We start from the raw sequence: 27,674 nt of genomic DNA on the forward strand, positions 1-27,674 counted from the left end.
AGAATTAATAATGTCACCTGAGTCCCCCATGTACAGTACCCTTAAACCCAGTATAATGGGCCCACAGATCCTCTCTACACAGTATAACGGTCCCACATCTCCCCTACACACAGTATAATAGACTACAGCTCCCCTATACACAGTATAATGTGGACTGGTAACAGCTCCCTTAAACACGGTATTATGGGCCCACAGCACCCCTATACACAGTAGACTACAGCTTCCCTATACACAGTACAATTGTCTTACAGCTCCCTTATACACATTATGATGGGCCCACAACTCCCTTATCTATATATATAATTGCCTTATTCTGTCTGTCTGTGTCTGTCTTGCTCCAAAATGACGTCATTACAGTGACAACCGTCGTATTGGCCGCTCGGCTCGGCCACGCCCCCCACAAATTGTTTTGTAAACAGGAATGGTCAAATATACCTTCATCCAGGATCCAGGAACTCATTAAAAGCTACAGGAAGCGACTAGAGGCTGTTATTTTTGCAAAAGGAGGATCTACAAAATATTAATGTCACTTTTATGTTGAGGTGCCCATACTTTTGCACCAGTCAAATTTTGTTTAAATGCGGATGGCACATTTTCTGTTAGTACAATAAACCTCATTTCAACCCACAAATATTACTCAGTCCATCAGTTATTAGATATATGAAACTGAAATAGTTGTTGAAAAAACCCAAATTGTTATAAAGAAAAAATGTTAACATTAATAGGGGTGCCCAAACTTTTTCATATGACAGTATAGCTTGTCTTAGTTGGTCTAGTGTGGTGTCCCAGACTTTCTGGTGCTCTTGCTGCTTTGTTTGGTTGTGTAGATTACCCAAGTTGTCTATGGTTGTTTCCTTCCTACTCTTATTTTCCGCCTGACTCTCTTAGAGTGTGTGTGTGTGTGTGTGTGTGTGCAGTGTGTCAGTCTTGTTTTTTTCTTGACTGTCTACATCTGTGTTTAACATTACACTCCTGCCCTGTCCTTCCCTGGTGGGAGGGGGTAAACCAGACTAGGTCTGATCAGGAGCAGAAGCAGTGACAGACTTTGTCCTGGTGCTAAATAATTCACACTTTACTCTTGGTGAGACAAAGCTTAATTACAAACAATGGTACTTAGCCATACCTCCCAACTTTTCAGGAAAGGAAAGAGGGATAAAGTATGCGGCAAATTTTGACCACGCCCATAGCCACACCCCCTAGCCACACCCATTTGGCAGTAAGGGTCATTCAGCAGATGTCCCGGACTGTTCATTCATATTCATAGCAGTCAGAATTTTTTTATATTTCTATGTGTCACTATATGACATGTTACTTATTTGTGCCTATAAGGCCGTGGTCACAGGTTGCATAAATTCTGTTTCTTTTTGTTTCTGTCTACACCAAACTACACAGTAACTATCTTCTCTGTTTTTTCCATTTTTGCTGCATTTTTTCTGCCTTTTCTCCATTATTTAATGCGTTTTTGGTTCAGATGTGAATCTGCGTTTTTAAGTGTTTTTATTGTACAGAGAAGCTTTTTCCTGCATTTTTTTAAGCTCCACATAGAAACCTCCAGAGAAAGAAAAAAACAAAACCGCAGGATTCAGCAGCGTCTTCTCATGGAATCACATCCACTTTACTTGGACAATTAAACACAGCAGAATAAATGTGCAAAAAAACAGCAGAAAAAAATGCAGCATTTACACTACATGTGAACATGGACTAATGGTCCAAGCAAAGTGGATGAGACGTCATGGAATCCCCGCCCCTGGTGCGTGGAAAGACGCCGCTGAACTGTGAGGATTTGGTGTTTCTTTCTTTATAAGCTTCAGGATTCACATCAGCAACAAACATGTATCAAATAAGGCGACAATGCATAAAAAATACCGCAAACACGCAATAATCAGAGGAGATTGTTATTGCGCTCGTGGCGCGGACACCTGCAGAAAAAAATGCAGCATTTACGCTATGTGTGAACACGGCCTCAGTGATACATTTTTATTACATTTTTAATGGGTTTTAATAAAGAAAAATAATAAATTGCGCCATTTTTTCCCGCCATTTACCGATCCCCATAAATAACCTGATCGCTGTGTTGTTCAGGTCATTACGATTACAGGGACACCAAATATGTCCATGTTATTTGCTGATTTGTGATGTTTATTATTTTATAAAAAACTGTAATAAAATTACATTATTCTATTTTTTTTTTATTATTTTTAGTAATTTTATTAGAAGAAAAAAAATCCTCTTTTCCTCTCTCTCCAGAATACAGGAGATAGAGACACTGCTGTGTACAATGGAGCTGTGTCCTGTGTCATCTGCTTATGTAAAATCCTCCCTCTGACATCAATCCTAGTGGCTCAAGAGCTAGAGCAGCTAGGAAAGCTAGGAGGCTGCTGGACACAAGTTTTGAACATTGCTGGTTTGAATCCAAGGTGGTGAAGATAAGAAAAAAAATATTTTTGTATTTTTTTCCTTATTTCTTTATAGTAGTTTTATGGGAACAAATTAATCTGACTCTTTCCTTCACCTACATTGAGATACAGTATTTATTTATCTATCTATCTATATCTATCCCTCTATCTATCTATCTATCTATCTGTCTGTCTGTCTATCCCCCTGTCTATCTAGGATTCTATCTATCTAGGATTCTTTCTATCTATCTATCTATCTATCTATCTATCTAGGATTCTATCTATCTATCTATCTAGGATTCTATCTATCTATGTATCCATCTATCTAGGATTCTATCTATCTATCTATCTATCTATCTATCTAGGATTTTTTCTATCTAGGATTCTATCTATCTATCTATCTATCTATGATTCTATCTATCGATCTATGATTATATCTATCTATCTATCTATCTATCTATCTATCTATCTATCTATAATTCTATCTATCTATCATTCTATCTATCTATCTATCTATCATTCTATCTATCTATCTATGATTCTATCTATCTATCTATAATTCTATCTATCTAGGATTCTATCTATCTATGATTCTATCTATCTATCTATCTATCTAGGATTCTATCTATCTATGATTCTATCTATCTTTCTATGATTCTATCTAGCTATCTATCTATCTAGGATTCTATCTATCTTTCTATGATTCTATCTATCTATCTATAATTCTATCTAGCTATCTATCTATCTAGGATTCTATCTATCTATCTATCTATCTATCTAGGATTCTATCTATCTATCTATCTATCCCTCTATATATCGATGATTCTATCTAACTATCTATCATGTATGAATCTATTATCTGTCATGTATCTATATATCCCTCTATCATCCATCCCTCTATCAAACATCCATCCAACTATCATCCATTCATCCCTCTATCATCCATCCATCCTTCCCTCTATCCCTCCATTCATCCCTCTATCATCCATCCATCCCTCTATCCCTACCTCTATCCCTCTATCATCCATCCATCCCTCCCTCTATCCCTCCATCCTACTATCAACCATCCATCCCTCCCTCTATCCCTCCCTTTATCCCTCCATTCATCCCTCCATTCATCCATCCCTCCATCCATCTTTGCAGCTGAATAATCTGCTTCTGGTGTCTCACCTGCAGTATAGAGGTCAAGACAACAAAATCTTCCTATGGGTTTCAATATAGGCAGTAGCTCAGTGGTAGAGCTGCTGCCTTTGAAACAATGAACTCACAGTTCCACAGGTTCGAGTCCTGGCTGCCCTGAAAATCCAGAGCTGATGATAATTTAATTTAATTTATTCACTGCACTGAGGGGAGGAGCCTGGACATCAGCTGTGAGCCGCGGGCTGCGGGACACACCTCTAAAATCGTGGCAGTGCCTGCAGAATCTGGGACGGTTGGGAGGTATGACTTAGCATGGAAGTTACTGTGTTTGCCCTGAAAAAAATACCTATCCTGAAAATAAGGCCCAGCAGGATTTTTCAACCTTTTTGGAGTTTGCTTAAAATATAAGTCCTAGTCCAAAAAGAAACTCTAGTTGTGAATCATCATACTAATAGTATCCTGAAATAGGCCTTGCACAACTTGCGGACGTTTTATTGCCTCATTGTGTTGCTATAAGCCCCGAAGTTTATAGTCACATGCCAGCTGGTTAATGGAATAAATATTCACCCCTCTTCCTGCTCATAATCCCGCCCACCCCTCTGCCGGCGTCAGTGATTGGAACTTCTGTTAAAGGGGTTATCCAGCTTATTTTGACTTTTTTTTTTAATTTCACTATTGGGCTACATTGGGGCAGGTAAGTAGATAGTGACCACTTACCTGCCCTGCTGTCAGCCCCTCTCCCCCGGCTCAGAGCGGTCATGTGACCGCTCCTGCCGCGATTTTGCTGCTTCCGGTCATTTCATGTCAACATGGGCAGGACTATGTTGACATGCAAATCTGGGAACAGCTTGTTACCACCCTGCTGCTTAGTGGGCAGGTATAGTGTGATGAGTACCCGCCCTCCACTTCTCCCGCCCCCTCCCACACACTCCGTAGTCTCCCTCTCCCGCCTCCTGTGCCCAGCTACGTGCGCCCTGAATTCCAGCCGATTTAGTGTCCAGTTCAATAAGGCAAGGAACAAGAAAGTTGCCCACTTGCTTTCAGATACACTGTCAGCGCTGTGTCCCCAGTGCTTTATCATGTTTACTGCCCAACGCCCAGGGGACTGTCTCCCCCCCTCCCCCGTGCACGCTGTCTGTGTCATCATGTGTCATCTGTGTCTATGCATCAGTCTGTGTCCCGCTCACTGCCAGCCCCGCGGCTGCTCATACTACAACGTGTCAGTGTCTGTCCGCACTGCAGTGTCAGCAGCTTCTCACCCTGCAGTGCTGGCAGCCGCGGGGATGACGAGCGCTGCCATCAGGAGGTCAGATGAGATCATTACCTGCTGTGACGATCTCCTGACGTCAGCGCTGTCACTGCCTTCTATGCCCGAGCGTTCTTACGTCATGTCTCGCGGGCGGCCCGAGACTGTGACTAGCGGTGACGTCACGGGCAATACTGCTGAGAATGCGGCGGGCGGAGAAGTCTGTGACAGCGCTGACGTCACTGCAGGTAATGATCTCATCTAACCTCCTGACAGCAGCGCTCGTCATCCCCTGCAGTGACCTGCGCTGACCCATTGTTGTTAGCTCAGGTCACTGCACGACTCTCCCAGCCAATGGTGAACATTCTGTTCTTCATTGACGGGGACATTGACTATGGTATGGATTGTCGTGGGACACCCTTATTGGATTACGTCACACCCGGATTTGATTGTTCTTTTCAATAAAGTGGTGAAAGAGGGAATGTTTTGGGGAGTGTTTTTTCAATTAAAACTTTTTTTGTTGTCTATTTTTTTTTTTATTACTGACTGGGTTGGTGATGTCAGGTATCTGATAGACGTCGTGACATCACTAACCCCAGGGCTTGATGCCAGGTGGCATTACACATCTGGCATCAACCCCATATATTACCCCGTTTGCCACCGCATCAGGGAAATGGGATGAGTTGGGGCAAAGCGCCAGGATTGGCACATCCAATGGATGCGCCACTACTGGGGCGGCTGTGGCCTGCTATATTTAGGCTGGGGAGTGTCCAATAACCGTGGACCTCCCTAGTCTGTGAATACCAGACCACAGCTGTCCGCTTTACCTTGACTGGGGATCCAATTTGGGGGGGACCCCACGTTTTTTGTTTTAAATTATTTAATTTTAAATAACAGCATGGGGTGCCCTCTGTTTTTGATTACCAGCCAAGGTGAAGCTGCCAGCTGTGGTTTGCAGGCTGCAGCCATCTGTTTTACCCTAGCTGGCTATCAAAAATAGGGAGAACCCCACGTAGTCTTTTTTAAAATTATTTATTTATTTTTTGGCTAAATACAAGGCTAAGCACCCCTTAGTGCCACATGAAAGGCACCAAAGGTGCAAAATTACAAAATGTAGGGGAGTGGGACATTATATATGTCTTTCTCATCTATCTATCTATCTATCTATCTATCTATCCCTCCCTCTATTCATTCATTCATCCCTCTATCTCTCTGTCTCTATATCTATCTATCTATTCATCTCTATATCTACTCATCTATATCTTTCTTGCTGCTTCGAAAGGCACACGGATGACACACGGATGCATCCGTGAAAAAAATGGACCGCAAAAACGGAATGGTCATGTGAATGTAGCCTACATGTTTTCCTTATGGGGGTAGGGTTCGGTACAGAACGATGGTGAGAGGGGGGACGGCGGTGAAGAACGATGGGGGGGTCGATACAGAGCGCCGTGTGTGTGTGTGTATGGGGGGAGGGTTGCAGATCCTGATGTGGGGTGCAGAGCCCGATGTGTGTGTGTGTGTGTGTGTGTGTGTATGGGGGGAGGGTTGCAGAGCCTGATGTGGTGTGGGGCGCAGAGCCCGATGTGTGTGTGTGTGTGTGTGGGATGCAGAGCCCGATGTGGGGCTGTTATTTCCATTGCTAGAGTGATAACAGGTCAGTGCTGGGGCAGAATACTGACATGGAATGTGTGTGCAGAGGGCGGGGCTGGCAGGGGGCGAGGCTGGACACTGGGGTGGGGCTGGACACTGAGGCCGGGCAGTGCCAGCTGTGACTGGGAGGTTTAGCACAGGAAGTGGTCAGTTTGCTGGAGCTAAATGTAAACAAAGAGCTGCAGAGAATAAAGTCATAATTCAAGAGGAACAAAAGTTAGAAAACAAAAAATAACAATGTAGGGGTGTTTTATATGACAATACAGCACAGATAAACTCAACATTTTTTGGTAAGCTAATGTCGGACAACTCCTTTAATGAAAAATTTAATTTTCACCCAATCTCTTCCTGAACACTCCTTTGCCGGCGTCAGTGATTGGAACTTCTGTTAAAGGGAACCACCCACCAGGATTTTGCTATATGAAGTAAAGGTAGTGCCATGCTGACACTTTGATGCTGAATCCAGGCATATCCTTTGTTGAAAGATCGGATGCTTGATTGCTGAGTTGTAGAAATGCACTGCACTTTGATTGACGTGTGCATTGTGGGCAAGACTTTGTGGGTCAGGTTCTCTGTGTATGTTCCTACCTCCTGCGTTCTATTGGACGCCAACAGCAGCAACAGCAGTATGGCGCGATATTTAAATAAGGAAAAGGGGGCATGCAATACAAGATGCAGGAGGAGGAATATATACCGAGGATCTGACCCACAAAGGCTCACCCCAATGCACATGTCAAACAAAGTGCAGTGCACATCAATCAAACAGTCAGGATAAATGTAGTGGAGGTTTCTTTGCAACCAGTTAGATGGTATACGTAAAAGAATTTTGGAAGAGGACCAAAACAACTTTATCAAGACACACATGGACCCTGTCTTTTCAGTTAAACCTGGTAGTCCCCAAGAACTCTGTCCAGGTCACTAGTCACTACGGTTACTTACTGACTAAATGTGGCAAAATGTCTCGAAATATGGCCTCTCTCAATACAGCCCTCTCTCCTGCTCAGGGTACACGTCTCTCAGTAAGGGTTGTCCATGCTACAGCAACCCTAGGGGATGGGTGTACAGACTGCCTAGGCACATTACTGAATGTTCCAGTGATAAAAAAAAATAAATTTAAATAGAAAAATACTTTAGTGACTTAAGGATCTGCAGATCTAGACCTGTGATCATGGGTCGTTCATGCATACACATCAGCATCAACAAATGCATCACTGACCAGAGACCACTACCTATCTTCTAGGTGGACAGAAATTTCAAAGACTGACTACCTGCAAATCAAACACTACTATCACATGGAAAATGTGAGTCCCAGCACTAAGGGGTACTTTGCACACTACGACATCGCAAGCCGATGCTTGCGATGCCGAGCGCGATAGTCCCCGCCCCAGTCGCAGCAGCGATATCTTGTGATTGCTGGCGTAGCAAACATTATCGCTACGGCAGTGTGTCGCCCTGGGCAAGCCAGGGGACACAGGTCACACACCACCACAACCTACATCCCAGTTAGGAACACCAAAGCTAACCAAAAATCCTTGTTGCCTTCCTCCAGAGGCTGATGATACACACCAGGGGGTGGGCCAGGCGGTTGGCTCCGCCCACCGAGAAGCTCACAGCTCTGGAGGCGGGAGAAACCAGGGAGATAAGCTAGGGGAGTGAAGGAGTAAACAGCTAAGATGAGTTAAGGAAGTAAAGTGGTAAAGGAGGAAAGCAAGAGTGGTGACAGAGAGAAAGCCTGAAGTAGTCCAGCTGTGTGCAGGACAGGTCAGCAAGGTCAGCAACGGCGGTGACTGTCTGGAGGGGGACCGTTTGGAAGTTCCTGGAAGGACCGCGGACGGGTAGTGGCCCGGCGGTCTGGAGCAGTGTTCCGAAGGACAGTCAGCACCAGGGCAGGGGCCTCTCGGACCCCGGCAAGGCTAGGAGTCGCCAGAATTTGCCAAATCCGTCAGTGAAGGGGACGTAGATCCCCCAACAACCAAGTCCCGATTGAAGGCAACAGCCCAACCAGAGTAGGAGAGACACCGCCACCGCCAGGGCACCAGTTTCTCAGGGCCAGCGCCTGCGGGCAAAGATTAGAGCTCCCCCGGTCCAGCTTGAAGCCGGGGAGCGGGTTACCGGTGGGGACCCATCGCAACCAACAAGTAAACAAAGGTGCAAGGAAGAGGGACATCACCGTCACCTACTGGGAGAGCAAGTGCAGCCGTCCGTGGGACCGTCTTACCAGCCGTTTGGTTTACCGTACAAACTGTGTCAACGTCTCAGGCTGAGTGAGTACCACAGTGCCGCAAGGCACAGCGCTGCCCCCGCGTCCCTGCGCCCACCAGGCCCTGCACCTCCCAAGCCATCACCGGGCCCCGGGATCACCAACCCCTACCCACGGAAGGGCAACACAACACCTGGCTGCTCCGCATCACCATCCCCGGGATCCCCATATTGAGCAGCGGTGGTGAAATCACCACAACCGTGGGTGGCGTCACGGACAATAAATTATCCCCACACCCAACAAACCCCTTTCACTCACGGGCGAGGAGTGCCGCTCGAGAAACCCCCGGGATCCAGCCAACGGCTCGAGCCACCACTGAGCAGCAGCCGCCGGACCCGAGCAGAAGGGGTGAGCGTAGTGTGCTGACACCCTCCTCCCCGCCCGCGACAACTTGGCGTCACGAACAGGATCTTACCGCTCTGCCGTCTGGTAGAGGTGCGCCTTGTTACCGCCGGAAGTATCCGGCAGGAAAATTTCAGAAGCCGCCATCTTTGGCGCGAAAAGTTCCCACTCGAGCGTCTTCTCGAGTAGTAGAGGCGCGAAGGCCAAAACCCCGCCCCGAGAAAGGAGGGGCCGGAAAGAGCTAAGGGGGACGGAAACAAGATGTCTGCGCCCGACGGAGCCGCTGGAGGAGCGGTGGTCGCAGCCGCAGCGGCACCCGCGGATGGGAATGGACCTGCCCAGGTCCCGGCCGTACCGGCGGGAGGTGCCGCGGCCCCCGCGCTCGCTCAGGTCATGCCGTGCCCTATGCGCCCGGAGCTGCCTGGCTACCGCAGTATGACGGGAAACCGGATGCCCTACAGGCCTTCCGGAAAAAGCTTAACCCGTTGCTAGAGCTGTACCCCCTGACTGATAAGCAACGTGCAGCGATAGTGCTAGGCCAGTTAACCGGTGCGGCGGAGCAGGAGGCGGAGACCTGGGCCGAGGGGGACCGGCTCTCTGTAGCCACCATCTTTGAGAAGCTACAGACTGCCTTCGAGACCCGGACTGAAGCGGAGCTGAGGATGCAGTTTTACCAGTGCCGGCAACGAGCTGGGGATAGCATTCGGGACTATGCTCTACGTCTGCAGACCGCCCTCCGCACGCTGAAGCGGGCGAACCCTATTAATGAGGCGGACAGCAACAAGATGTTAGTGGAGCAATTTGCGCAGGGGATGAGGTCCCCTGAGGATCGCAAACAACTCCGGCTGTGGGCCCTGGAACACCCTGATGTGGACTTTGCTGTGTTAAAGGAGCGGGCCATTAAAGCACTACAGCCCCCAGCTGCCGAAGTTCTGGAACCCGCCCCGTGGCCCGTCGAGACGGCTCCCGTTATGGCGGCCTCAGCCAAATCTATCTCTCCAACACCTGCAGCCCCGAGCAGCACAGTGGAAGAACTGGCAGCCCAGGTCCGTCGCATGGACGGAGACCTTGCCAAAATCCTTGCTGCACTACAACCTCTGACCAGATCTCAGCCTCCAGCACAGATACAGCTTGCTGACAGTCCCGAGGATGTTCCCTGGATGCAGCGGAAAAGTGCTAACCACCCGCGGAGCAGACCCCCAATCTGCTACAAGTGCCGTAAGCCGGGTCATTACTTCCGACAGTGCCCGTTAAACGAGCAACCCCTGGGGCCCCGGGCCAATCCTCAGGAGTAGAACATCGTGGCCCCCCGTACTGGCGGGACCGATATATCGGGGCCCGCCCCATCATCCCCATGGCCTGGCCGTAGACGGCATACCAGTGATGGCTCTCTTGGACACTGGATCACAGGTAACTACCATACCGTACACGTTGTACCAGCGGTATTGGGCCATAGACCAGCTGGCGCCCCCAGACAATAGTATAACGTTGATTGCTGCTAATGGACTTCCATTGACCCAGGTGGGGTATAAACAAGTGGCTATGACAGTGGGGCAAGCTGAACTGCAACACCAGGGTATGATTGTGATCATGAATGAACCCAGTGATCATAACCCGAAAATAGTGCTGGGAACCAATGTGACGGAGCACTGCATGGCTGATGTGTTAACCCTATTACAGCAGCTGGCCGCCACAGCGGCAGGGAGCCGGCAGAGGGCTGTGCAGCGTGAGATCCGAGCCCTGATGTACCGCCAGCATGTAAGCTCAACAGGAGGGGAGATTGGTGGAGTGAGAGTGATGGATGTTGCTCCATTGACTGTGCCCCCTAGGAGTGAGATGATGATCTGGTGTAGGGCAGCAGTAGGGCCTCAGGGGCGTGACTACCCTGCGATGATGGAGCCCATGCCTTCTGAGCACTGGCCCACTGTAATGGCCGCCCGAGGGGTGGTGGATGTGAAGAAAGGGAGAGTGCCTGTGAGAGTGCTGAACTGTGGGGAGGAAGAAGTCAGGCTTCCCCGGTATGCCACCATTGCCAAGCTGCTCACCCTGGACCCTCACACTATCCATGAAGCCAGTCCATCCACACTCCCACCTACCACCAGCATTTCCCCACCCCAGGGGGAGACAAAGGAGTGGCATCAACCGCTACATGTAGGCACTGATGATACCCCTACACATCACAGGGCAGGGGTATACAGGGTGGTGCAGGAGTACGAACAGGTTTTCAGTAAGAACCCCCTAGACTTTGGGCAGATCAAGGGGGTCCAACACCACAACCCCACTGGTGAACATCCCCCTATCAAAGAGAGGTATAGACCTATTCCCCCTGCACATTACCAGTGTGCCAAAGATATGTTGAGGAATATGAAGGAGGCAGGGGTTATTCGGGACAGCTGTAGTCCCTGGGCCGCTCCGTTGGTACTGGTCAAGAAGAAGGATGGTACCATGCGGATGTGTGTGGACTACCGGAAGATCAACCAGATAACCCATAAAGATGCCTATCCATTACCTCGTATTGAAGAGTCTTTGGCTGCACTGAGAACTGCAAACTACTTCTCGACCCTTGACCTTACCAGCGGATACTGGCAAGTGGCCGTGGTCTCAGAGGACCGGGAGAAGACCGCCTTCACCACCCCGATGGGGCTCTGCGAATTCAATAGCATGCCGTTTGGGCTGTGCAATGCCCCCGGAACCTTCCAACGGCTGATGGAGTGCTGTCTGGGACATTTAAACTTCAAGACCGTCCTGTTGTACTTGGATGATGTGATTGTTTATTCCCAGACATATGAGGCCCATCTGGAGCACCTGGCCGAGGTGTTCGCGTCCCTTGTCAAGTACGGGATGAAATTGAAGCCCTCTAAATGCCACCTGCTGAAACCCAGGGTGCAGTATCTAGGGCATGTGGTGAGTGCGGATGGTGTCGCCCCCGACCCTGAGAAGATTACTGCCATCCAGAGCTGGCCGAGACCAACTACAGTGAGGGAAGTAAGGCAGTTTCTGGGTCTGGTGGGGTACTATCGGCGCTTTATAAAGGGGTACACGAAGATGGCTGCCCCCATGCAAGACCTCCTCGTGGGACAGACCAAAGGTGGTAGACCCATTGGAGCCCCACTGTCGTGGGAGGACAAGCATGAAGAGTCCTTTTGCCAGTTGAAGGCGGCCTTGACCGGAGAAGAGGTCCTGGCGTACCCTGATTATGGGCGCCCGTTCATCCTCCACACGGACGCCAGTAACGTGGGGCTAGGAGCGGTCCTATCCCAGGTCCAGGATGGATGGGAGAAGGTTGTTGCCTATGCTAGCCGAAAACTCCGGCCGACCGAAAGGAACCCTGAGAACTACAGCTCTTTCAAGCTCGAGCTATTGGCGTTGGTGTGGGCTATCACGGAGCGGTTCCGCCACTACTTGGCTGCAGCAATGTTCACCGCGTTTACGGACAACAATCCGCTGACTCACCTGAACACGGCCAAGTTGGGCGCGCTGGAGCAGCGGTGGGTAGCCCGGCTAGCCAACTATGATTTCACCATAAAGTACCGAGCCGGTCGCGTCAACATAAATGCTGATGCACTCTCTCGAATGCCCCATTTGTCAGAAGAGGGGTGCGAGGATGACGACCTCGAGGAGATCGAGTTGCCTGCGTTTCACCAGCCGCCTACTGAGAGGGTACAAGTACATCAGCAACGAGTGGATCTGGACCCACGGCCCAGTCAAGAGTGGCAGGAAGCTCAGGACCAAGCGCCGGCTGTTCGCCTTGTCAAGACTCTGGTGGAACAAGGTGCTACGGGAATAGACCCTGCCGCTCCAGCCGAAGCCCAACGCTTGTGGAAGGAACGGAAACGGCTTTACCTACACCAAGGGAGGCTGTACCGTGAACTGATCAACCCGAAGACCCATGAGAAAATATGCCAGTTGGTCATTCCTCAAGCTGACGTCGCTACTGTCCTGCGGGCATACCATGATGGTGCTGGCTACTTCGGGTGGAAGAAGCTGGAGATGCTGTTGAGGGAGCGGTTCTATTGGAGTGGGATGCGTGAATCGGTGGAAGCCTGGTGCCGAGAGTGCGGTCCTTGTACGCTGAGAAGAAAGGACGAGACTAGCCAGAGGGCACCCTTACATCCAATAGTCACCCATCAGCCGCTGGAGTTGGTCGCCCTAGACCATGTCAAGCTCACCCCTAGCCGAAGTGGGTACACCTACGCATTGACCATTGTAGATCACTACTCAAGATTTATGGTGGTAGTCCCCGTTAAGGACCTGACTGGTCGAACTGCTGCTCGAGCGTTCCAGGCTTATTTTTGCCGACCCCATGGGTACCCCGAAAAGGTGCTGACTGACCAAGGCCCGGCCTTCGAAGCAGAGGTGTTCCACGAATTCTGCCAGTTGTACGGCTGCAAGAAAATCCGGACCACTCCGTACCACGCCCAAACCAACGGCATGTGCGAGAAAATGAACCACTTGGTCCTGGGGCTTCTCAAGACGCTACCGCTGGAAGAACGGAACCTGTGGCCGGAAAAGTTACCCGACTTGGTCGACATGTACAATAATATCCCCTCTAGCTCGACGAAGTGCACCCCAGCGTATCTGATGAGGGCTCGGCCTGGCCGCCTGCCGGTGGATCTGGAGATGGGGTTGGAGGCCCCAGAAGCGCTCTCTTCGACGGCGGAGTGGGAAAGTCGGAGGAGAGCACAATACCGGCAAATCCAGGAGTATGTGGAGAAGAACCTCAGTCGAAGTCGAGAACAGCAGGAGCACCGGTTCAATCAGAAGGCGTCCGCGGGTCCTTTCCAGCCAGGAGATGTAGTGCTGAAACGGAAGAGGAAGGCCCACAAGCTGGATGATCAGTGGGAGCAAGTCCCTTACGTCATACAACCCACAGAATGGGGAGATGGGAAGGCCTACCAGATCAGTCGTGACCAAGGGGGCACCCTGGCCAGTTTCCCAGGACCATCTAAAAAGGTGCCCCCCAGCGTTGAAGGCAGACGCTGAAGTACCGGTTCCTCCACCAGCAGAGAAAGCGGCAGAGGTAATCCACACTGTAATGGGTGACTTCCCAGCAAACTGGCCTACACAGAACGGCGCGGTGATTCTTCCAGTGATACTGTTCCCACAACCCGTGGATGAAGAAGTAGTGGAAGTGGTTAACCGTGAGCCAGAACCAGTGCCAGTGCCCAGGGATGAACCTGTACTCAGCTCCCCTACACCTCCGCCTGCCCCACACTATAGCAGGGAGGAGGAACCGATTGTTTCCTCTACCCCACTGTCTAGCACCACTGACACCGGTCCCCGAAGGTCCACCCGTTCCAACCTAGGTAGACCTCCACTTAGGTACAGGGAGACCGTTCTATGAGTAAACGGGGTCAGGGAATGTAAAGAGTGGTTGTTTGTTTGAAAAGTTTGAAAGAATGATAAGATGAAAATGATTACCGAAATTTAACCTGATTTGCTTTGTGATTTGCAACCGGCTGGAGCCGGCACCGTTGTCCCCGTAGGGACCGTTTAAAAAGTTTTGCATGGGAACTATCCATGGACAAGCCCGTGAACTTGCAGGGCACCCACAAACGTTAAGTGGCTTGTAAATATGTTGTTTGCCGTTACCGTTTCCGCAATGCCGCCTCCGGAGAGGCAGGTTGGAGGGAGGGCCCTCAGCAGAGCAGGCTGGGGCCCAGCCACCAAAGGAACCGGTGGCTACCCTCTGGAGGGGAAGGACAGATCCCGCTCGGGTACCGTGTGCTGGACTGTGGGTCAAGGGGTGCTGCCTGGGTTTTAGGGGCAGCATCAGGGCCAGGTTGCTTGGGTGGGAGAGAGCGGAAACCGTAACCGTAAACCGTTATGCAACGTTTAAGAAATGTGCCTCCCGTTAAGGGAAGATTTATTAAAAATGTACATATGTTATTATTTTACCATGTTATCTTTTACAGAAAAATAAAACCGGTGTTGGACGGCAGCCCGCGGACGGTCTGCATTTTGCTAAGGGGGAATGTGTCGCCCTGGGCAAGCCAGGGGACACAGGTAACACACCACCACACCCTACATCCCAGTTAGGAACAACAAAGCTAACCAAAAATCCTTGTTGCCTTCCTCCAGAGGCTGATGATACACACCAGGGGGTGGGCCAGGTGGTTGGCTCCGCCCACCGAGGAGTTCACAGCTCTGGAGGCAGGAGAAACCAGGGAGATAAGCTAGGGGAGTGAAGGAGTAAACAGCTAAGATGAGTTAAGGAAGTAAAGTGGTAAAGGAGGAAAGCAAGAGTGGTGACAGAGAGAAAGCCTGAAGTAGTCCAGCTGTGTGCAGGACAGGTCAGCAAGGTCAGCAACGGCGGTGACTGTCTGGAGGGGGACCGTTTGGAAGTTCCTGGAAGGACCGCGGACGGGTAGTGGCCCGACGGTCTGGAGCAGTGTTCCGAAGGACAGTCAGCACCAGGGCAGGGGCCTCTCGGACCCCGGCAAGGCTAGGAGTCGCCAGAATTTGCCAAATCCGTCAGTGAAGGGGACGTAGATCCCCCAACAACCAAGTCCCGATTGAAGGCAACAGCCCAACCAGAGTAGGAGAGACACCGCCACCGCCAGGGCACCAGTTTCTCAGGGCCAGCGCCTGCGGGCAAAGAGTAGAGCTCCCCCGGTCCAGCTTGAAGCCGGGGAGCGGGTTACCGGTGGGGACCCATCGCAACCAACAAGTAAACAAAGGTGCAAGGAAGAGGGACATCACCGTCACCTACTGGGAGAGCAAGTGCAGCCGTCCGTGGGACCGTCTTACCAGCCGTTTGGTTTACCGTACAAACTGTGTCAACGTCTCAGGCTGAGTGAGTACCACAGTGCCGCAAGGCACAGCGCTGCCCCCGCGTCCCTGCGCCCACCAGGCCCTGCACCTCCCAAGCCATCACCGGGCCCCGGGATCACCAACCCCTACCCACGGAGGGGCAACACAACACCTGGCTGCTCCGCATCACCATCCCCGGGATCCCCATATTGAGCAGCGGTGGTGAAATCACCACAACCGTGGGTGGCGTCACGGACAATAAATTATCCCCACACCCAACAAACCCCTTTCACTCACGGGCGAGGAGTGCCGCTCGAGAAACCCCCGGGATCCGGCCCACGGCTCGAGCCACCACTGAGCAGCAGCCGCCGGACCCGAGCAGAAGGGGTGAGCGTAGTGTGCTGACACCCTCCTCCCCGCCCGCGACAGCAGCTTCACATGCACTCACCTGCCCTGCGACGTCGCTCTGGCCGGTGAACCGCCTCCTTACTAAGGGGGTGGGTCGTGCGGCGTCACTGCGACGTCACACGGCAGGCGACCAATAGGAGCGGAGGGGCGGAGATGAGCGGGACGTAAACATCCCGCCCACCTCCGTCCTTCTGCATAGCTGGCGTGAGCCGTGGTGACGCAGGTAGGAGATGTTCCTCGCTCCTGCGGCTTCTCACACAGCGATGTGTGCTGCCGCAGGGGAACGAGGAACAACATCGTACCGTCGCTGCAGCTACATTATAGAAATGTCGGACACTACACCGATTATACGATTACGACGCTTTTGCGCTCGTTAATCGTATCATAAAGGATTTACACACTACGATATCGACAGCGACGCCGGATGTGCGTCAATTTCGATTTGACCCCACCGACATCGCACCTGAGATATCGTAGTGTGCAAAGTACCCCTAAGACCTGATCTCATAAAGGTAGTGGATACCTGTATTTGTGGGGTAAAATGTGGCTACATTTTTCATTAGCGCAGAAAATGAATCAGAATATAAATGTACCAAGTGCAGATGTGCTTTAGACAAACCAAAGAAAACTTCTAGGCCATCACATTGTACCCTGGAGGATAATATAACATGGGGTGTAACTCACAACTACTGGCTCTGTTAGTATTTTCTAACATCTGGACATATTCATCTCTGGTCACACCGTAAAGTGCAGCACCAAGGGGGCCTTTTTGCATTTGTTCTCCTTGCTGACATCATTGGGTGTGAACATATATATGAGAATATTAGTTATTAAAATGTATTTGTATCCAGTAAAGAATATAATTATTAATAATTGAGTAGATTACAATAGTACTAGTAACTCAAAAATCTGCATATATAGTCTTTGTGGTAAGTTTACCCTTGTTTGTGACAGAGAGCACTAATCTATCTGATCTTTCTGGTTCATAAACATAGTACTAAAACAAAGTTGAACCACAGCAATAAAAAATATATTTTAATATATTTTTCTAGGACAGCATCTGTGAGAAATAGGGATGAGCAAACCCGAACTGTAAAGTCCATACTGAACACCTAGAGTCCGGTGCTGAACCCCAAACATGGACTTCTAACTGTATGTCTTGTTCCTGACTGGGTTTGTCATCCGAATATAGATTGTTATAGCCAATCAGCAAGCTTTTCCGGTGTGGGCTCTTCTGGCCCCATCACAGCCATGTCAAGTATTGGCATGACTGTGATTGGCCGGGGCACCACTTGAACAAAAAAAAAAATAAAAATAAAAATGACGTGGGCTGCAGCCCTATTTTTGATAACAAGCACCAGTAAAACAAACAGCTATAGGCTGCTTTATCTTGACTGGTTATCAAAAATAGAGGCGATCCCATGTTTTTTAAAAATATAAATAAATAATTAATTAAGAAAACGGCATGGGGTCCCCTCATTTTTGATAACTAGCCAAGGTAAAGAAAAAAGCTGGGAGCTGGTATTACCAGGGTAGGAAGAGCCCTTCCCAGCTGGAAAATAGCAGCTTGCAAGTGGCACAGAAATGGTGCATCCATTAGATGTACCAAATCTGTCCCTTTAACCAGCTCTTCCCGACCGCCCTTGTGTGGTGGCAATAGGTGTAATAGGTAATGGGGTTGATGCCAACTGCAAATTGACAGCTGACATCAAGCCCAGAGGTTAGTAATGGAGAGGAGTCTATCAGACACCCCTTATTACTAACCCAGTAAGGGAATGGTTATAAAAAACAAAACACAGGAAAAAACACTATTGGAATAAAGACTCCCCCACACACCCTCATTCACCAATTTATTAAATTACAAAATCCTGGAATTTCTGACGATAATACAACAGGTAATGCCCCACGATGCCCATCAATTCCTATGGAGTCTCATTCTGAGAAAGTTCTCCGACTGAGGGTCTATAGGTTACTGCCAGCCAGTGTCAGCCTTGGATTTTCCCACAGGCGCATTAATGTCAGTAACCTTACATGATCTCATTGGTTGTGGGAAACTGCTCTCTGCAACCATGATAGCCAGCAAGAGCAGTGAGGTCATGTAAGGTTACTGACGCCATTCCACTATGGCCGGATATAATAATAATGTATATTCACTTATATAGCACCAATAATTCCACAGCGCTTTACAAACATTGGCAACACTGTCCCCATTGGGGCTCACAGTCTAAATTCCCTATCAGTATGTTTTTGGAGTGTGGGAGGAAACCAGAGTACCCGGAGGAAACCCACGCAAAAATGGGGAGAACATACTAACTGCTTGCAGATGTTGTCCTTGGTGGGATTTAAACCCAGGACCCCAGTGTGCCGCCCCTGCAGCGGTCGAACCGCTTGGATCCAGGGCGTTGCTGCTGTTATGGCTCGAGGGTCTCCGGACCCGGGGGCTTATGGCCACTTCAAATGCAAAAAGAGGGGGTATTTACAGGGGGATACTAGTTTGTGACGCCACCCATGGTGTGCGGTAAGGGGAGTACCGCCGTAGCCGATGGGAGTACCCGGGGGAGATGGAGTGGGGCAGCCAGATAGAGTTTCCCTCAATGGGTAGGGGAGTCCCTGGGACTCTGGATGGTGAGGCAGGTTTGAGAGGTTGGGAGGAAGGGAGCAGGGTACTCACTGCTGGTAGTCGTGGTGCTGGATGATGTTTTGTAAAGTCATTACACACACACGCTGCAGGTGAACCAAAAGTCCCAGTGCACCACTGATGCTCGCAAGGGGGAGCACGTCCAGGTATCCGCTTCCAATAGTATTGCTGTGCTGTGTCCCAATCTCGTCCAACCTCTCGGGAGCTTGAACTCCCCAGCCCCTCGCACTATTAGGGCTACTACTTCACTTTTCCTGGGAGCTCCAACCACCGGTTCCCTCTCCCATTGAGAGTTTCTACTTCACTTCCTCTCCCTTTGCTCCCCTGGAGCCGACTGCTCTGTCACCTCCCACCAGTCTGCTTAACCCCTAGATGGGCGTCCCTTTGCCCTCCAGACCTACCCACTGGTTTGTCTGTCTAGTCCTGGTGTGTGTGTGAATTGGGATTTGAATGCGGTTGCTAGCAATACCATAGGGTGGAACCTGGAACCAAGGGAGGGTAGCCCCTGCATCCCTTGGGAGGTGGTGCAGTTCCATGTGGCACCCTGACATGCTCCGGGGCGCCACACAAGCGCTGCAAAACTGCAGTGCTAACCACTGAGCCCCTGTGCCGCCCTTCATGGTAGCACTGTCCCCCTACTGAGAAACCATTATCAGAACTTAACATACTGTTATTGCAAGTGTTCGATGCACTTGACTGAAAAAGTCAAAACTGATAAAGTAAAGAAAGTAGTTTACTAGAAAGTAGGCATTTACACAGCACAAAAGACACAAGTCTGTAATTATTTATATCAGGATCCCAGCATGCGTCAGCATGAACCAAGAGGGTAATATTCATCCCTGAGCACTCAGAGATGTCACCTGGGGAACGTCATAGCATACTTCTATACTAACATCATGGCAAATATTCAAAGCATCACAGTAATGTATCTGTTCCCTTTCTGAAAAGCCGCTGCTTGGAGCTAAACAAAAAATGCACACTGAGTACCTTGTGTTTCCTCCACAGTCAGCAGAATATATGAAGAATTAAGTAAAAAGACCCATCCAAAGGCCAAAAGGGACCAGTATTTGCGCTTATTTTATTCCGGTCTTTTTTTTTTTCTTTAATCCACCCATACAGTTTCAGAGACATGAGCCTTTTTATTGAGTGCTAGTTTTTATGATGTTTAGCAAAGGGGCATTCTTCCTAAAGGCACCCCCCCAAGGAATTCTATGAGCCACGCCCCCTTGTAAAGACAAAAACAATTAGCACCAAATAAACAGGTATATACGTTTTAATCCATAGGGTGGATTTAAAAAAACAAAAGACAAAAAAACAACAAAACACTGAAGCCTCACAATAAGAAAAAAAAGTACCTGACATTTTTTTTAGCTATTCAAAAAGTCCACTTTATGTTTTCTGGCCATTTTTTTTTTTTTAAGAATGGTAGGGGGGGGGGGGCCTTGGGATAAAATAAAAAATTGAAGCCATGCTCATAGTGGAAATACAAAAGTGTGAGTGGATCAGTTGACAATGTTGTGAGGTGCGGCCACTGATTAACTATAAATTGGCCTCGTGTCACTGCAGAAAATTCTGCAGCGATTTGACAGCCAATGTTCGATTCAAATCGCTGCAGAAACACTGCATAATGGATGCAGTATGTCTGCAGAATAGATACCGATTTCATGCGCTCGGGATGCTGCAGCCCCATAGACAGAGTGGGAGCAGCATCCAAAGTGCACGGAATAATTGACATGCTGCATTTCTGAACGCAGTGATTTGGATCAAAATTTCAGCATCCATATCGCTGCGCTCTCAAACGCAACGTGCGGATGAATTATGCACAATCTTCATAGATTGTGCTGGGGACTCAGGACGCATGCATTTACGCTGCAGTGCTAGACACAGCGTAAATGCATGCAATTACGCAACGTGCGCACACAGCCTAAAAATGTTTTATTTTGATGATTTTTTAAAAGTTGTCAAACATGAGGAATACTTCTAAAATGCTAAAGGAACTCTAAAGCGGGCTTTACACGCTACGAAATCGCTAGCAATTGCTAGCGATATCGTACGCAAAAGCATCCGCTCCCGTCGTGTATGCGATTTCGAGTGATCGCTGCCGCAGTGAACATTATCGCTGCAGCAGCGTCACACGCACTTACCTGGTCGTCGTCGTCGCTGTTACTGCTGAACAATCCCTCCCTCAAGGGGGAGGGACGTTCGGCATCACAGCGACGTCACCGCGACGTCACTAAGCGGCCGGCCAATCAAAATGGAGGGGCGGAGATGAGCGGGACGTAACATCCCGCCCACCTCCATCCTTCCGCATTGCGGCCGGTGGCAGGTAAGTAGATGTTCCTCGCTCCTGCGGTGTCACACACAGCGATGTGTGCTGCCGCAGGAGCGACGAACCACAACGATAATCAACCATTACCGATTTTTGGTTTTGGGACGACCTCTCCATGGTGAACGATTTTCACCATTTTTGAGGTCGCTTAAGGTCGCTGGTCAGTGTCACACGCTACGATATCGTTAATGACGCCGGATGTGCGTCACTAACAACGTGACCCCGACGATAAAACATTAATGATATCGTAGCGTGTAAAGCCCCCTTAAGGCCCTGTGCGTACTAGAAAAAGGATTTTTGTCAAGAAATTTCTTGAGAGTCTGAAAGATTAGCGCACTTGTGTTAAAAAAACGCACCAATAATGCATGCGTTTTGTGTGTTTTTGATGTGTTTTTTTCTGCAGTTTGGTTATCTATGGCAAAAAACGCAGGTAGCTGCAGAAAAGAAGTGACGTGATCATTCTTTTTCTCAAGAAATTCTGCAGAAAGAATTTTCTTGAGAAATAAACGCAGTGTGCGCACAGCTATTTTTTTTCCATAGGTTTTGCTGGGGAATATCTGCAGAAAGGTTACAAGCATTTTCTCAAGAAATTTCTGCAGCAAAAACGCAAAAAAACGCGGGTAAAAACGCAGTGTGCGCACAGGGCCTTACAAACCTAATCCCCCTCCCGTGTTACTGCTGCTCAGGAGACCCCCTTGTGTCTTGCAGTGAAAGGTCACATCAATCGGTCATATAATGCTGGCCGACGAGCTGCGACTGCAGGGGCAATGACAATGGAGTTTAGAGGGATTAAAGAAGTGCGTAAGGGTTATTTTATTATTTGAAAACATTTCCAGGCATTTTGCAACACCACAATCCCTTTAATTAAAGAGGACCTGTTAGCAAAAATCTTTGTACCCCACAATTAACAATTCTATAGGTTTTTTTTTCTTACAACTCTTCACTGAACTGTATCTCTGCTAGATATTTATAAAGAAATTGACAAGTGGGTGTTGCCAATTTTGACAGATGGGGTGTGTCCCTATAGCCTAAGGCTATGTCCGCACGTTTCTTTTTACCTGCTTTTTACCTGCTTTTTTGCTGCTTTTTCAACTGCAGCGTTTAATGCCAAAATGGTTGTGTTCTGCTTTTCAAGCAAAGTCTATGGGAATTTGGGTTTCTTGTCCGCACTATGCTGTTCAAAATGCTGCCTTTTTGTGGCAGAAATTTGGGCAAAAACTCTGCTTTGTAGTGCAAAACCCAAATGGCAAAAACAATTCACATGTCAATTGTTTTTGCCATTTGCGTTTTGAACTGCAAAGCAGAGTTTTTGCCCAAATTTCTGCCAGAAAAAGGCACCTTTTTGAACAGCATAGTGCAGACAAGAAACCCAAATTCCCATAGACTTTGCTTGAAAAGCAGAACACAACCATTTTGGCATTAAACGCTGCAGTTGAAAAAGCAGCAAAAAAGCAGGTAAAAAGCAGGTAAAAAGCAACGTCGACACATAGCCTCAAACTGTCCAATCACCGCTGCCAGTGTCAGATATGTAGGAAATGACCTCTAGACAAGGTGAATGGAAACGTCTGGCTGTCAAGTCATTCACAAGTTTTCTGGAGGAATCTATCCAGCAATCCTCAGCCCTGTATGTGGCCGAATGATTTCTCGTGCCATTGTTGGCAGCACATATCATGGTACAATTTGCGGCTCACAAGGATTTTAAAATCTTCAAGAGAAGATCAGATGGCAAAAGCATGTTTCTGTTTGCTTTTTAATTGGCAGACGCGTTACGTTTGAGAACAAATGTTCACATGAATGATTATCAGCTCAATCACTGGCCAGTTTACAAGTAGGGTTGGAATTCAGACGGTTCTTATGAGGAATGGTGGAACCAGTTGTTAAAACTATAGCTGGTTTGTCGAGCCAGAAAGAAGCAGAGCCCCGATCCGGTGCTGAAGACTGGGGGTCGACTGGTCACAGTGCTGCTTTCAACTGAATGTGTGCCTTTGGACACACATTCAGTTGAAATATATTGCGGTGCACAAAACCACCAGATTCCTGCACCACAATAGTTAAAATGTCTGGCAACTGACGCTGGCGCATGTATGCCATCAATGCCATGCATCGCCCCGTGCTTGCTACATTTGAAGCAGCAAGAGGACATGAGAGCACGGACAGGGGAAAAGATTTCTTTTTCTGTGTTGCAGAAGAGCTGCAGGATGGGGGACATGGGGGTCAAAATGTGGGGGTCAAAATAAAGAGGTCCAGGATGGAGGACATTATTAAATAAAGAGGCCGGGGAGAGGAAAATTAGTAAATAAAAGAGGGACATTATTACAGCAACAGCCAAGAGTGGGGCTCATGATTGGGGATATTGCAGGAAGAACACAGGGTGGGGGACATTATAACAAGAAGGAGCCCAAGATGGGGAACATTATTAAGGAAAGGGGCCCAAGACAGAGGAGCGGACATAATTAATTAAAGGGGTTCAGGACAGAGGAGAGGACATAATTAAATAAAGGGGCATTATTACAGAAAGGGGCCACGATGGAGAACAATATTAGAGATAGAGTCCCAGGATGTAGGACATTAACCAGGAAGGGGCCAAGGTAGGAGGAAATTATTACATGAAGGGTCCCAGGATGGGAGGACATTATACCAGGAAGGGGCAAGGATGGAGGAAATTATTACATGAAGGGGCCAGAACATATGCCATTATTACAAAATGGGGGACATTATTATAAGAAGGAGCCAGGATGGGTGACAATTACTGTATGGGGGCCAGAATGAAGAACGTAGATTATTAGCTTACGGAGGCAAATGGGGTATATAATTAATGAAGGGGACAGTTAGGGGACATTCATCTGCTGTATTATATTTTACTTTTGAGGATACTAATTTTAATAACTTGTAGAAAAAAACTTTAACACTATTCACCATACTAAGAAGTGACTGACAGTGACTGGAACAACAAGCATGTGACAGGAGGCCAATGAGATTATAAATGAAGGTAGGGGTAGGGCAAGAAGGGGAAAGTGCTTTTACTTTTAGCTAATTTTTGGGGAGTGAGAAAAGTGAAAATGTGTGTGGCTAACAACATGGGTTTTACATTCAAATGGATGTGGTTTCAAAAAACAAACAGGAAACTTGTTAGAAATTTGAATCCCATCTTTGTGTACAAGAGCCTGAAACCGCTGTCATGTCACTCTGGCAGCAGCATAACATACGTCTAATTAGAAATGTAGTATAGGTCTTCTGATTCACTATGTTGCTTATCTCATGTGCAGGGCATTGCAGGACCTTTGGTATCCATGGTTATGATCACTACTAACTAACTGTGACTTTATGCCTGGTTTAACCATGGATACCTAAGGTCCTGCAATGCTCTGAACATGAGGTAAGCTACATAGTGAATCAGAAGAACTATACTACGTTTCTAATTGGAGGTGCTTGATATTATTATTATTATTATTACTATTATTTTTATATCTACTACATATTGGGATAGGATCTTGGAGATGGGAATGCCCTTTTAACATCAGCAATCGGAAATGGTGGGGTGAAGTCAGGAAACTCGTACACATTAGATGGTTGTTCAGTCAGCAAACTTGTATATTGTGAAAGGCCTTCTTAAAGAGGATTTGTCACCAGTCGTTTGTGCGTCACAGGCAAATTGCTGCCCGTGGCAAACAATATCGGAGGTACACGTTACACGTACTTACCTGCCTAACGACGTCGCTGTGGCCGGCGAACAACCTCTTTTCTAAGTGGGCGGTTCGTGCGGCATTACAGCGACGTCACCCAGTAGAAGACCAATTGAAGCGGAGGGGCAGAGAGGAGCCGCAGGATCGTCACTCCCACCTCATTGCTGGAGGACGCAGGCACGCTGTTGTTCGTTGTTCCTGGGGTGTCACACGTAGCGATGTGTGCTGCCTCAGGAACGACGAACAACCTGCGTCCCAAACGAGCAACGCTATTTGGGAAATGAACAACGTGTCAACGATCAAAGATTTGGTGAGTTTTTGTGATCGTTAGCGGTCGCTCGTGTCACACGCAACAACGTCGCTAACGAGGCCGGATGTGCGTCACGAATTACGTGACCCCAACGATATATTGTTAGCGATGTTGCTGCGTGTAAAAAGGCCTTTAGACTTGATGAGGCTGCTGTACTTACTTTGAGAATCCTGTCACAATGCAGGGCTGTGGTTCCGCTGGTGCTGTGGTTAACAAATATAGCAACAATTGTCCCAGCTGCATAACATCATTGCCATGTAGCATTGGACTCAGGATGTTTCCACTGTCTGATACTCTCCATCAGGCCCCCTTCCCACGTCAGTGATTCTGGTACGTTTGTGCTTTTTTTTATACGTACCAGAATCACTGACATACGCAGACCCATTATAATCAATGGGTCTGCTCACACATCAGTGATTTTTCACTGAACGTTTCTCCGTGCAGCGTACACGCGTGTCCGTGATTCTGCACGGAGACAAGTCTGTTTTTTTCTGGCATCACTGATGACTCACGGACCACACTATGGTGTGATCTGTGTGTGATCCGTGAAACACGTACCTGAAAAACACTGACATATAAAATAATAAACATTTTCCACTCACCTTGCCAGCGACACGCTGTGCAGCCTCCGCTCTCTGCAGCTCCTGCCCGGCTCATGAATATACATGAAAGCAGGAACAGCTGACCCGGAAGTAGCTGCTGAGAGAGGTAGGCGGACGCTGCAGAGCCGAGGAGTCCAGCACCATGGACAGCAGTAGTGAAGGTTGGTGAGTAATGTCCATATGCAATCACGGATCATGGATTGCACATGGACAACCCACGTGTGCCGTGAATCACGGAACACGGAGGGACGTGCGTGTTTTACACGTCAGTGAAGAACGTCAGTGTTTTTCACTGATGTGTGAAACGGGCCTTAGGGCTATTTCAGACATTTATGCAACAGGGTCCAGAATGCACGGACTGGCAGCAGCTCTCCTGACCAGAGTCTGACAGCTTCAAATATTTCTATGAGGCTGTCACGCTCGGCCCAGGAGACCCCTGGCCAGTGTGTGCTCTAACCACAATGCAACAGACTGGCCGGGGGTCCCCTGATCTGACTGTGACAGCCTGATAGAAATATATGAAACTATCCCGCTCTGGCGAAGAGAGCAGCAGCCAGACCATGCATCACATTGCAATGCTCAGAATGGCCGGTGGTTCTCCAGACACGAGCATGACAGCTGCATTGAAATAAATACTGCCACGCTCGGGTCAGGAGAGCCGCGGACAGTCTGTGCATTCTGGTTTGTGCACGGACCTTGTTGCACGGATTTTTGAAAGAGGTCTAAGGGTGCAGTCAGACGGCCATATACCTCAGACAATGATTGCATCATAATGCTGGGACTGGCCGTTGGCTCTCCTGACGCCAGTGTGATGCCTACCTTTAAATACATACTGTCACGCTCAGGTCAGGAGAGCCACCGGCCAGTCTGAGAATTGAGATGAGATCTTCATCCAAGTTATACGGCAATCTGGCTGCGCCATAAAGGGCACATTCAGACAAGTATATTTTATGTTCATACACAAAACTGACAACACCTGTACCAATGTAAATTGATGAGGTAAGCTCATATGGGCATTATTTAAACTGACTTGATGGGTGTATTAAGAAAAAAACAGATGTTACATGGACACCGTCCACTTGGCATTAGTTTTGTATGCACTTATTATTTAACTTAATAAAAAAAATGCTTGTCTGCATCCGGCCTATAGAGTTTATAATAAGCTCTTCGAATTGTCGGCCTAGACATTGTCGGCGTGTGGATCTATAACTGTGCAGAAAATGAATTAGGCCAGAATTAGGCCAGAAGGGACTGGAACCACCTCACCACATCCCCATTGTCAGATCTAACTGCCATCCACACTCTAACACTAATTTCCGTAACCCTTCTAACCTTATACCCATTCACCCAGCCCACGCTCCCCCAGTCCCACTAACAGGAGCTGTGTGGAGCGCTCGCTCTGTCTGCAATAAACGTTCCTACATCCATGATCATTTCATCACTAATAAACTTTCTTTCTTCGGCATCACAGAAACCTGACTCACCCCCACTGACACTGCGTATCCTGCTGCACTTTCTTATGGTGGTCTCCAACTCTCTCACACCCCCGCCCCAGTCACAAGCATGGTGGAGGAGTTGGTTTTCTCCTGTTCGACCAATGCTCCTTTACAGCAATTCCACTACCACCCTCTGTTACTCTCCCCTCTTTTGAGGTGCACGCCGTACAAATCTACTCCCCTTCCAACCTCCAACTGGCTGTCATTTATCGCCCCCTAGGGCCAGCCACTGCCTTTTTTGACCATTTCACCACCTGGCTACTACATTTCCCTTCCACCGACATCCCCACCATCATCATGGGTGACTTTAACATCCCCATTGACACTTCTCACACATCTGTCTCTAAACTTCTAACACTCGCTTTCTTCTTTGGCCTCACTCAATGGTCCTCTGCAACTACTCACAAAGATGGCCACA

General features: G+C 48.5%; 1 long non-coding RNA gene across 1 annotated transcript in view; it reads right to left on the bottom strand.

The window, feature by feature from the left end:
• The window catches only part of LOC142295499 (uncharacterized), a 65,967-nt gene that overhangs the window by 17,184 nt on the left and 21,109 nt on the right, over positions 1 to 27,674 (bottom strand). The window lies entirely within an intron of this gene.

The sequence above is a fragment of the Anomaloglossus baeobatrachus genome, chromosome 3 (genome assembly GCF_048569485.1).
Source record: "Anomaloglossus baeobatrachus isolate aAnoBae1 chromosome 3, aAnoBae1.hap1, whole genome shotgun sequence".
NCBI lineage: Eukaryota > Metazoa > Chordata > Amphibia > Anura > Aromobatidae > Anomaloglossus > Anomaloglossus baeobatrachus.